Below are 10,756 nucleotides of genomic sequence, written 5' to 3' on the forward strand. Positions count from 1 at the left end.
TATTGAATCAATCTACAGTGAGAATTTGGCTAAACTTTCTTCATCAAAGTTGTTCCTTAATGTGTCTTCTTTAATTCTTTTTTTGAATCACTCCATTTGGAGTTTTGTAGCTCAAGTTATGACTTTTTTACCATAACTGGCTGGATTGGTCCATTCCCAGATTTTCTGGGCATTTTGGTTCTGGCAGTTTTGGTGTCCTAAATGTGGCTAGCAATTTGAATTGGTTCTGGTCAGAATTTGAGTTTCTGTTCTTCATAAAAGTTGTTCTAAATTGTCTAAGCTTTCCATGGGTTTAAAAATCAGGTTATTTGAACCTCTCTACACAAAGTTATGGCCAATTGAACAAATACTATTCATTTGGTCATTTTCCAAGTCCAGAATTTTGGTTACCTGGATTCAGGCAAATTTTAGGTCACCTTAAGTTGGTTTTCTGGGTGGGGTCTCTCCATAAAAAATGTGGCATTATGTCCCTAGTTTCACCTCCAATTAGCCTTGTACCAATTGAAGCTACACAAATCAAGTTATTACTGCCCAAACACACTGGACTCAAGTCTATGATTTCTGGCACAAAGGGGCAGCATACTAATTCACAATCCAATGCTATAATAAACTTCATTTTATGGTCAAACTTTATCAAATGGTCACTAATTGACTATTAGCACATAAATCCTTCATCAATTCCACAAACCGCTAACTTTTTGGTTTAAAACCCTAACCACAAATTCCTAGTTGCACATAACACAGGCAATTCCTTTCATACTTCATATTTATGGTCATAATTAAACTAGAATTCAAGTTTAAATTGAATTAAACACACTAATTCCTCTCCCTACCATGGTTGCTGAAAATTGAGGGTTTCCCTAACATGCATATCTTTGTTCAAATTTCACAATTCCTAGCTTAATTTAATGTCCTAACAAAGAATAAAAAGGAGAGAGAGAGAGAGAGAGAGAGAGAGAAAAAAAAAAAGTGGCACTAACCTTATTTGATCAATCTTCCAAGTTTTCTAATTCTTCCTTTTTCCTTTCTTTTTCTACTACTAATCTCTTTTCCAAGATGAAAGATTAAGTTTTAATGAAAGTGCTTATGAAAGATAGGGTAGGGAAAGCAAGAAATCAAGGTTTAGAAGAAAGAAAATGGTGGAAGGAGGCCATGGGAGTTGGTTCGGCCAAGCTAGGCTAAAGGAAGAAGACAACTTTTCTTTAGTCAAGTTTATCTTTTTCAATTTCTCTTATATCTATTACTTATGGTTGTCTATTTTTAATTGGTTGAAAAAAATTTAATTACATCATTATGTTTATGTCATAATTAGCTTTTTAATTTTCATTTTTATTTTATTTTATTTTCTTTTTTTCTTTTTACTCATTTTTAATTAAATTTTCATCAATATTTATTCATATTTTATGGCATAAACATCACTTACTTAAATGGACAAGTTGGTTAAAAATCATCTCTGGAGATGAAATGACCAAAATGCCCTTCGTTATGCTTAATGAGCTAAAATTGTCTGTATCGATTTAGAAAATTTTCTCAACATTTTCTTGGCATTCTATTGTCATCTAAGCTTCAATAACTCTTCACTAGGGTTCCAAAAATTATTTCACAGGGTTTTTCCATGGGTCTAGGGTGGGTAACTATTTTCACAGTCGCTTACCGTTAGGGTTACCCATCGCTATAGCTCTGGCTCATTTAACCTTGTTGCATTTTTTTTCTTAAATTTTTCCTAAATTTTTCTTTTCATTATTCAAGTTATTTATAACTCCTCACTCTAGTTTAAATATAGTTCCAGACATCCTGGCTATCCGGACAAATATTAGTCACCGAAATAGTAGAATGTACAAACTATCTAAAGTGAGGGCGTTACAATTCTTCCCCTCTAAATAAAATATTGTCCTTGAAATTAACCTAATATAAATGGTCGAGGAATCTGCTACCTCCTTGCTTCTACACTTCCTTGTGTTGCCTCATCAATATCTGGGTCTAGTTTCTCCTGAACTTCCATGGCATATACCCGTGGTGCTACCCTAACTTCAGGCCTCTCGACTGTCTCAGAAATAGCCTTCTGTGAAATATTAGCCATCTCTGCTCTACCAGGTCTTCTACCCCTTTGCATTGTGGGGGCAAGTCTATCAGCTTGTGCTGGAGCTATTGAATTACCCCTTTGGAGCCAATCTCTTATGAAATGATCCGAAGCCCCACACTTGAAATATCCTTCCGTTAACAGTCGACACTCCCCTCTATGTCTCTTACCACAATGCGTACATTCTGGCACTAGGGCTGATCCCCTTATTACTGTGCCCGGGGAGCTAGCTACAGATATCCCAAACTGGCCTTTTTGGCCCCGTGTCTGATCCTGTGAACCTTTGAGCTTCTTATTAATAGTTGATATACTCGACTGTCCTGGTCCAGATTCTCTCTTATGTTGCCTATCTCTCCTACTTTGTTCACTATTTCTGACCCTTTCTACTTTCAATGCAGCTTCAACCAAATTTGCGAAGTCTGTAATCCCCAAAGCTATTATCATGAGCTTGATATTATCATTTAACCCTTCTTCGAACCTTCTGCACCTTTCAGCTTCAGTGGATACTATCTCCCTTCCATACCTACTCAACCTCACAAATTCCCACTCATACTATGATACTGATAGTTGTCTCTGCCTCAGGCTGATAAATTCCGTTCTCCTCTCTTCCAAGTACACACTACTAACATACTTCTTTTTGAATTCTATAAGGAAGAAGTCCCATGTTATTTGATCTGGCTGTACCTCCCTAGATCCTGTGTCCCACCACTGATATGCATCATCCTGAAGCAGGGATACAGCACCCTCTAAGTTCTGCTCTGGGGTGCACTGAAGTTGTTTCAGTATCCTCTATATTCTATCTAGCCAGTTTTCAGCTGTTACAAGATCATCTTCTTTCTTTCCCAGGAAATCCACAACTCCAAATTTTCTTAACTTTTCCATATAGGATTTCTGGGATGACTGCTGAGGTGGTGGAAGAGCCCCAGTCGTTGGTCTGAAAAATTCAGTCATTTGCTGAAACAAGACCTACTGAGGCTGTGCAGGTGCCTCTTGTGCTGGTGGAGCAGGTGGTCCCCTACCTCCAACTTTAGCCATGGGTGGAGCATAACTCTCTACCTCTTCCTCAATTGCTCTCTGCGATGTTGGGTCCATATCCTAACCAAAATAAGCAAAAACAAATAGATCTACATTAGTGTCACATCAACTCTTACTGTAACACCCTCCCGGTAGCAACTCCGTACATTCTACTATTCCGGTGACCGGTGTCAGTTCGGACAGTTAGAACGTTCAGAAAAATATTTAAACTAAAGTGAGGAACCATAATTAACTCAAATATTAAATAGAAAAATTTAGTAAAAAATTTAGAAATAAAATACAACCAAGTTAAATGAGCCGGTGCCCAAGCGATGGGTAACCCAGAGGGAAGTTGCGGTTCTCGCAACTAGGAGCCCTAGACCCGGGTAAAAATTCATAAAATAATTTTTGGAATCCAGAGAAGGGTCATTGAGGTTCCTATGGCATTAGAATGCCAAGAAAATATTTAGAAAAAATTTTCAATCGGTACAGACAATTTTGACCCGTTAAGCCAAACGGAGGGCATTTTGGTCATTTCGCCTTGAGATTTTTTTTGGCCAACTTGTCCAGTTGAGTAAATAATTATTATGACATAAAATATGAATTAATGTTGATGAAAAATTAATTTGAAGTTAGTAGAAAAGAAAAGAAAAGAAAATACAATATAATGCAAATTATGACATCATTATGATGTCATTTAAAAGTCTCCACCAATTACATTTAAACAACCACTTAATTAACTAATAAAAAGAGATAATTGAGACAAAAGAAATCAAAATACCATCTGCTCTTCCTCACCCAAAAACGTTACACTCTCTCCCAAACCCATTCCTCCATGGAAGCTTAATGGAAGCTTGAGACAACCCACCAAATCACCATAAAACCTTTAGTCTTCTTCACAAAAACTTGATTTTACCTCTTGGGAAAGTGTTTGGCTCCTAAGAAAATTAAAGAAAGTGAAGGAAATTGAAGGGAAAATTCTGCCCTCCTAAGGTTAGTGCCCAATTTATTCTCTCTCACTCAATTCATGTTTAAGAACATGATTTAAGTTGAAATTGTAAGTTTAATGTATAAATTGAACTTTGAGAACTTGGAGACTTGAACAAAAATTAGGGTTTGCTCATGAAATGGTATATGAACATTCTAATGGTCAATTAGTGACCATTTTAGGTAAGTTAATCATAATTTGAAGTGAACTAAAGTGTTACAAACCCAATTGGTAGGCTGCCTAGGGACAGCAGCAAGGAGGCTGTGAATCCAGCCCACTTGGACAGCCATATCTTTGGCTGTGTAGGTCCAATTGGTGTTTGGCCAATTGGACATGAAACTAGGCTTATAATGGCACATTTTTGCTGAAGAAACCATGCCCAAAAGACCAAAGCAAGTGGACCAAAAGTTGGCCCCAATCCGGACACCCTGCAACAGCACCTGCAGAAATGACCAAATTAATAGTAACTGTTCATTTGGCCATAATTCACTGTATATTTGGTAAATTGACCTGAAATTTTTACAACAACAAGTTAAGACATAGACAAACAACTTTCATGAAGGAACCTACCCCAAATTATGACCAGAACAAATTCAAAAATGCAACCACAGTCACTGTTCATGTTACTGTAGATTTGGTAATTCTGCAGTTTTGCAAATCCGGCCAGCTATGGTTTTTGGACCATATCTGGAGGTACAAAACTCCAAATGAAGTAATTCAAAAAAGGAAATTCAACTAGACAAAATAAGGAACAACTTTCATGTTTACCATTTCCTCAAATTCCCACTGCAACAGGGCCCAATGGAACAGTAAAATTAGGTCACAAAAATTGAAATTCTGCCCTCTTAGATTTAAGTTGAGAAATGGTAATGGTGACCAATTCCAACAAGTTTTAAATGCCAAATGTGGTATGTTGGGAGTGCCAAAGTCAATGTACATATTTTCTATCCAAAAGTCAACATTTTTGTTGACCAATGAGGTGAATAGTAACACCAAAACTTGAAATTCACAAGTTGAAGAATTTAAAAGTTTCAAATGCCCTAGTATACCTAACAAGATTGGTTTGGATAGTTTGGCATGCCAATAGGGTTTAGTTAGCAGTACTGCACATGACAATATGCCATTCTGTGATTTCATGGCTTTTAGCCATTCTGACCTTGTGTTGATATTTGGCCTTGTGCCTATTGTTATCTGACTTATTAGTTACATTACACACCGGGAGATGCATATGTGACTGATGGTGTGACGGCCCGAGGTACTAGATACCCAGTACTAGTTTACCTGTTTATCCAGTCCAGTCGTCCAGTATAGGTTACTTGGGCAACCAAATGAATGAAAATTGACAAAATTAAAGAAATAAATGAATATAACATATACAAAACAAAATAAGACATATATATTAAATACATATTTATTTTCTGCTATTTTCTTTTATTTCATTATTGCACCACTAAGCATTATTGCTTAGCGCGTTGCTTTTGCCACGCGTAGGTACAGGAGATACTGATCGAGAGCCCAGTAGACCGCAGACTGGGTGAGTCCATCTTGCAGCTCTGCACAGTGTCCGTGTCACCTCACCATCTACAGTGCATTGGTAGGACACTAGGTTTCATTTTGGTATTTTGTAACTAATTTTTATTTTCTCATATGTAATTGAACTTATGTAATGTATTTTGAGGTTCATGTAAATAATAAAGATTTGTGGTTATGTATGGAAAAATTTGAGTATTTATTCGTTGCTTATACATGAGTACCCTGAGAAATGTTGTTGAAAAATATTGAGTTTGTGATGACATTGGAGTTTGAGAAATGATTGAGTATGAATATTGGAAGTGTTTTTCACAGGTTCCTAAGAACTGTTTTCTCCATTTTTAGCCCGTACTCTGCTGGATTTTCTACAAAATTTTCGGAACCTCAAATAAATTATAATTTCGATAAATGGCTCAAATATATTATATTTCACAAGTTATATTCAAAACCATGATAAAAATTAATTAAGGTAAAATAGAGTGTGCCGGTACACCGTGTGACATATCTTACTCGGATATACTGTAGCCGTGTAAGGGGTGTCACATTTAGTGGTATCAGAGCACGGTTTAGGCGTTTCTGGGCCTAGATTGAGTCCATACCATGCATTGCATTTGTAAGAGTCGAGGTGACACTAATGCAGATCTGTTTGTTTTTCTTATTTTGAATAGGATATGGACCCTTCATCTCAAGGAGCAGTCGAGGAGGAAGTGGAGAGTCATGCTCCACCTGCAGCGGTGAGGCCCAGGTGCATGGGAGAACTGCTCCGCCACTCAAGCGAGCACCTTTCGGCCTCCACAGGCCATGTTCCAGCAAATGGCCGATTTCTTTAGACAAATGGCCGGAGTAATGCCAGCACCACCACCACCACCACCAGCTCCACAGCAGAAATCACACCTGGAAAGGCTAAGAAAGTTTGGAGCAGTGAACTTTTTCGGTAAGAGAGAAGATGACTCTGTTGCAGCCGAGAATTGGTTGAATAGAACGGGCAGAGTTCTAAAACAACTCCACTGCCCCCCAGAGCAAAACCTAGAGGCTGCCATATCTTTGTTGCAAGATGATGCCTACGAATGGTGGGATATTGTGTCCAGTGAAGTGCAGCCAGAAGCTATAACTTGGGACTTCTTTCTCTCCGAATTTAAGAAGAAATATGTGGGTACTGTATACCTGGAAGAGAGAAGAAGAGAGTTCATTAACCTGAGGCGAGACAAATTCGATGGCCAGTATGAGAAGGAATTTGTCCAATTGAGCAGCTATGGAAGGGAGATAGTCACTAATGAAGCTGAAAGATGTAAGAGATTTGAAGAGGGACTAAATGACAACATAAAGATCCAGCTCACTGCCTTGGGAATCACGGAATTTAGCAAGTTAGTGGAAGCTGCAATAAAGGTTGAAAAAGTAAGAATCAGTGAGCAGACCAGAAGGGATAGACAGCAGAAGAGGGGCCCGGGTCAGTCTAGTTCATCTCCTGCACCTGGGAAGAAGTTTAGAGGTCCATCTGCACAGAGTTCAGGCCAGCTACAAGGTCAGGGTCAGTCTCAGGAGCCCAGGCCACAGTTCACCCCTAGGAGAGGTCAGTCCACACCATCAATGGGCAGCTCTCCAGGGATGGGGTTCAGGGGACCAGCCCCAACATCTTCTGCATGTCCACACTGTCTGAAATGGCACAAGGGGGAATGTTGGAGAGTAACTGGTGCCTGCTTAAGATGTGGGTCGACAGAGCATCAGTTAAGGAACTGCCCACGTAGAACTACTACAGCTGCTCCAACACAAGCAGATAGACCTGCTCCTGCACCACAGAGGGGTAGAAAATCTCGCAAATCTGAGGCTGTAGGACCATCACAAAGGCCTCTGAACCGATGAGAGGCCCGACAGACCACCGCAAGAGCTTATGCTATTAGAGCTCGGGAGGAGCAAGATGCCGGGCGTCATCGAGTGCGTTCTCCCTCTACAATACACCTGTGCATGCATTGGTGGATCAAGGATCCACTCATTCATATATCTGCATCAACCTACCCGTAAAAAGGGGGATACTAGTAGGGGAGAGTGACCAAGACATTCTGGTCACTAATCCATTGGGCCACAGTGTGGTAGTGAACAAAGTGTACAAGGGTTGCCCGTTAAGGATTCAGGGGTATGAATTCTTGGCAGACCTGATTGAGTTGCCCTTCCACGAGTTTGACGTGATTTTGGGAATGGACTGGTTGTCACGTCATCAGGCAATAGTTGATTGCAAATTGAAGAGAATTTCTTTGAAAACTTTTGAGGGTAATGAGATCACTGTTGTGGGTGAAAGGACAGATTTCTTGTCCAATGTTATCTCAGCCACAGTTGCAAGAAGAATGATGAGAAAAGGCTGTGAAGCCTACCTAGCACATATGGTGGATACTAGGCAGGCTAAGCCAAATTCGAGTGATATACCCACAGTAAAAGACTTCCCAGAAGTATTTCCTGAAGAATTGCCTGGCTTGCCGCCAGAAAGGGAAGTTGAATTTGCTATTGAGACACTGCCGGGTACAGCACCCATTTCCATTGCTCCTTATAGGATGGCACCTACTGAATTGAGGGAGTTGAAAACTCAGTTGCAAGAGTTGCTTGATAAGGGGTTCATACGCCCCAGTGTGTCACCATGGGGAGCTCGATCGCTTGTAAAGAAAAAGGATGGGACTTTGAGGCTATGCATCGATTACCAGCAGTTGAATAAAGTGACTGTGAAGAACAAATATCCGTTGCCTAGAATTGATGATTTGTTTGATCAGTTGAAGGGAGCAGGAGTATTTTCTAAGATTGATCTCAGATTAGGGTATCATCAGTTGAGGGTGAAGGATGCAAATGTGCCAAAGACTGCATTCAGGACCCGATATGGGCATTATGAGTTTCTAGTGATGCCCTTTGGCCTAACAAATGCACCAGCGGCATTCATGGACCTTATGAACCGTATCTTCCATCCACACTTAGATCTGTTCGTAGTGGTCTTTATTGATGATATTTTGGTGTATTCCAAGACCAGTGAAGAACATGATGAACATTTGAGAATTGTTCTGCAAACCCTGAGAGAAAAGAAGCTGTATGCTAAGTTGTCCAAGTGTGACTTTTGGTTAAATGAGATTACATTCCTTGGACACATAGTGTCAGCTGATGGGATTAGGGTGGATCCCAAGAAAATAGAAGCAGTGATGGAATGGAAGCCTCCCAGGAATACAACAGAGGTCAGAAGCTTCTTGGGGTTAGCTGGGTATTACAGGAGATTTGTGAAGGGATTTTCCTTAATAGCTGCTCCAATGACCAAGTTATTACACAAGAATGTCAGATTTGACTGGAATGACAAGTGTCAGACCAGTTTTGAGAAGTTGAAGGCTATGTTGACAGAGGCACCAGTGTTAACACAGCAAGTGTCAGGAAAGGACTTTGTGGTCTACAGTGATGCCTCACATAATGGGTTAGGGTGTGTATTGATGCAAGAGGGGAAGGTGGTCGCTTATGCTTCCAGACAGCTAAGGCCACATGAACAGAACTACCCTACCCATGATCTAGAGCTTACAACAATTATCTTCGCACTGAAGATATGGAGGCATTACTTGTATGGTGAAAAGTGCTACATTTACACGGACCACAAAAGCCTGAAATACTTGCCAACCCAGAAGGAGCTCAACCTTAGACAGAGGCGATGGATTGAGTTCCTGAAAGACTATGATTGTGTAATTGACTACCATCCTGGGAAGGCAAATGTTGTTGCTGATGCTTTGAGCAAAAAATCCATGACAACTTTGAGATCATTGAATGCCCGTCTATCTTTGATTCGAGATGGAGCTATTTTGGCTGAGTTGCAAGTGAGGCCAAACCTGTTACAGCAGATTTTAGATGGGCAGAAGGTAGATGAGAAACTAATGGCTATTATGAGCAAAATCTCAGAGGGAAAAGCAACTGATTATGAGGTGAAAGCAGATGGGTGTCTGTGTTACAAAGGAAGACTGTGTGTACCAGATGATGGGGAATTGAAGGCCAGTATTCTAAAAGAGGCACACACCAGTGTATATGCTATGCACCCAGGAAGTACAAAGATGTATCATGATCTGAAGCTTCAGTATTGGTGGCCTGGTATGAAGAAAGACATAGCTGACTACGTGACTAAATGCTTGACATGTCAGCAAGTCAAGGCAGAACATCAAGTCCCATCGGGTTTGCTACAGCCTATACGCATACCTGAATGGAAATGGGATCGGGTCACCATGGATTTTGTAAGTGGTCTACCTCTCACCCAGAAGAAACATGATGCAGCATGGGTGACAAGTGGGACGATTGACGGTCAAGACACTTTCTGCCGATTAGGACCGACTACTCACCGAGAAGTTAGCGATTGTATATCGGTGAGATAGTTAGGCGCATGGAATTCCACTTTCCATCATATCTGATCGAGACCCAAGGTTTACATCGAGATTTTGGAAGAAGTTGCATGAGTCCTTGGGTACACAACTCCACTTCAGCACAGCTTTCCATCCTCAGACGGATGGGCAATCAGAAAGAATAATCTAGGTAAACAATTGAAACCAATGAATAGATACAAATATTGAATTAAAATGATAACAATAACATGAAATATATGTCAGGTCCTTGAGGATATGCTGAGGAGTTGTGTCATTGAGTTTGAGGGAAGTTGGGATAGATACCTCCCATTGGCAGAATTTGCATACAACAATAGCTACCAAGCTAGTATCCAAATGGCCCCATATGAAGCACTGTATGGGAGGAAATGTAGAACTCCAGTGTGCTGGACTGAATTGGGCGAAGATAAGCTGGTAGGGCCAGACCTGGTGAAACAGACTAAGGAGAAAGTGAAACTAATCAAAGCTAATCTGAAGGTTGCCTCAGACAGACAGAAATCCTATGCCGACTTGAAGAGAAAAGAAATAGAATACACAGTTGGCGACAAAGTGTTCCTCAAGGTGTCACCGTGGAAGAAGGTATTGAGGTTCGGAAGAAAAGGTAAGTTAAGCCCTAGGTTCATTGGCCCATATGAAGTCATTGAACGTGTGGGTCCAGTGGCCTATAGGCTAGCTTTACCTCCAGAGCTGGACAAGATCCACAATGTGTTTCACATGTCCATGCTCAGAAGATACCGCTCAGATCCTTCACATGTCATCTCCAGG

This window comes from Hevea brasiliensis, chromosome 3 (assembly GCF_030052815.1).
Source record: "Hevea brasiliensis isolate MT/VB/25A 57/8 chromosome 3, ASM3005281v1, whole genome shotgun sequence".
Classification (NCBI taxonomy): Eukaryota; Viridiplantae; Streptophyta; class Magnoliopsida; order Malpighiales; family Euphorbiaceae; genus Hevea; species Hevea brasiliensis.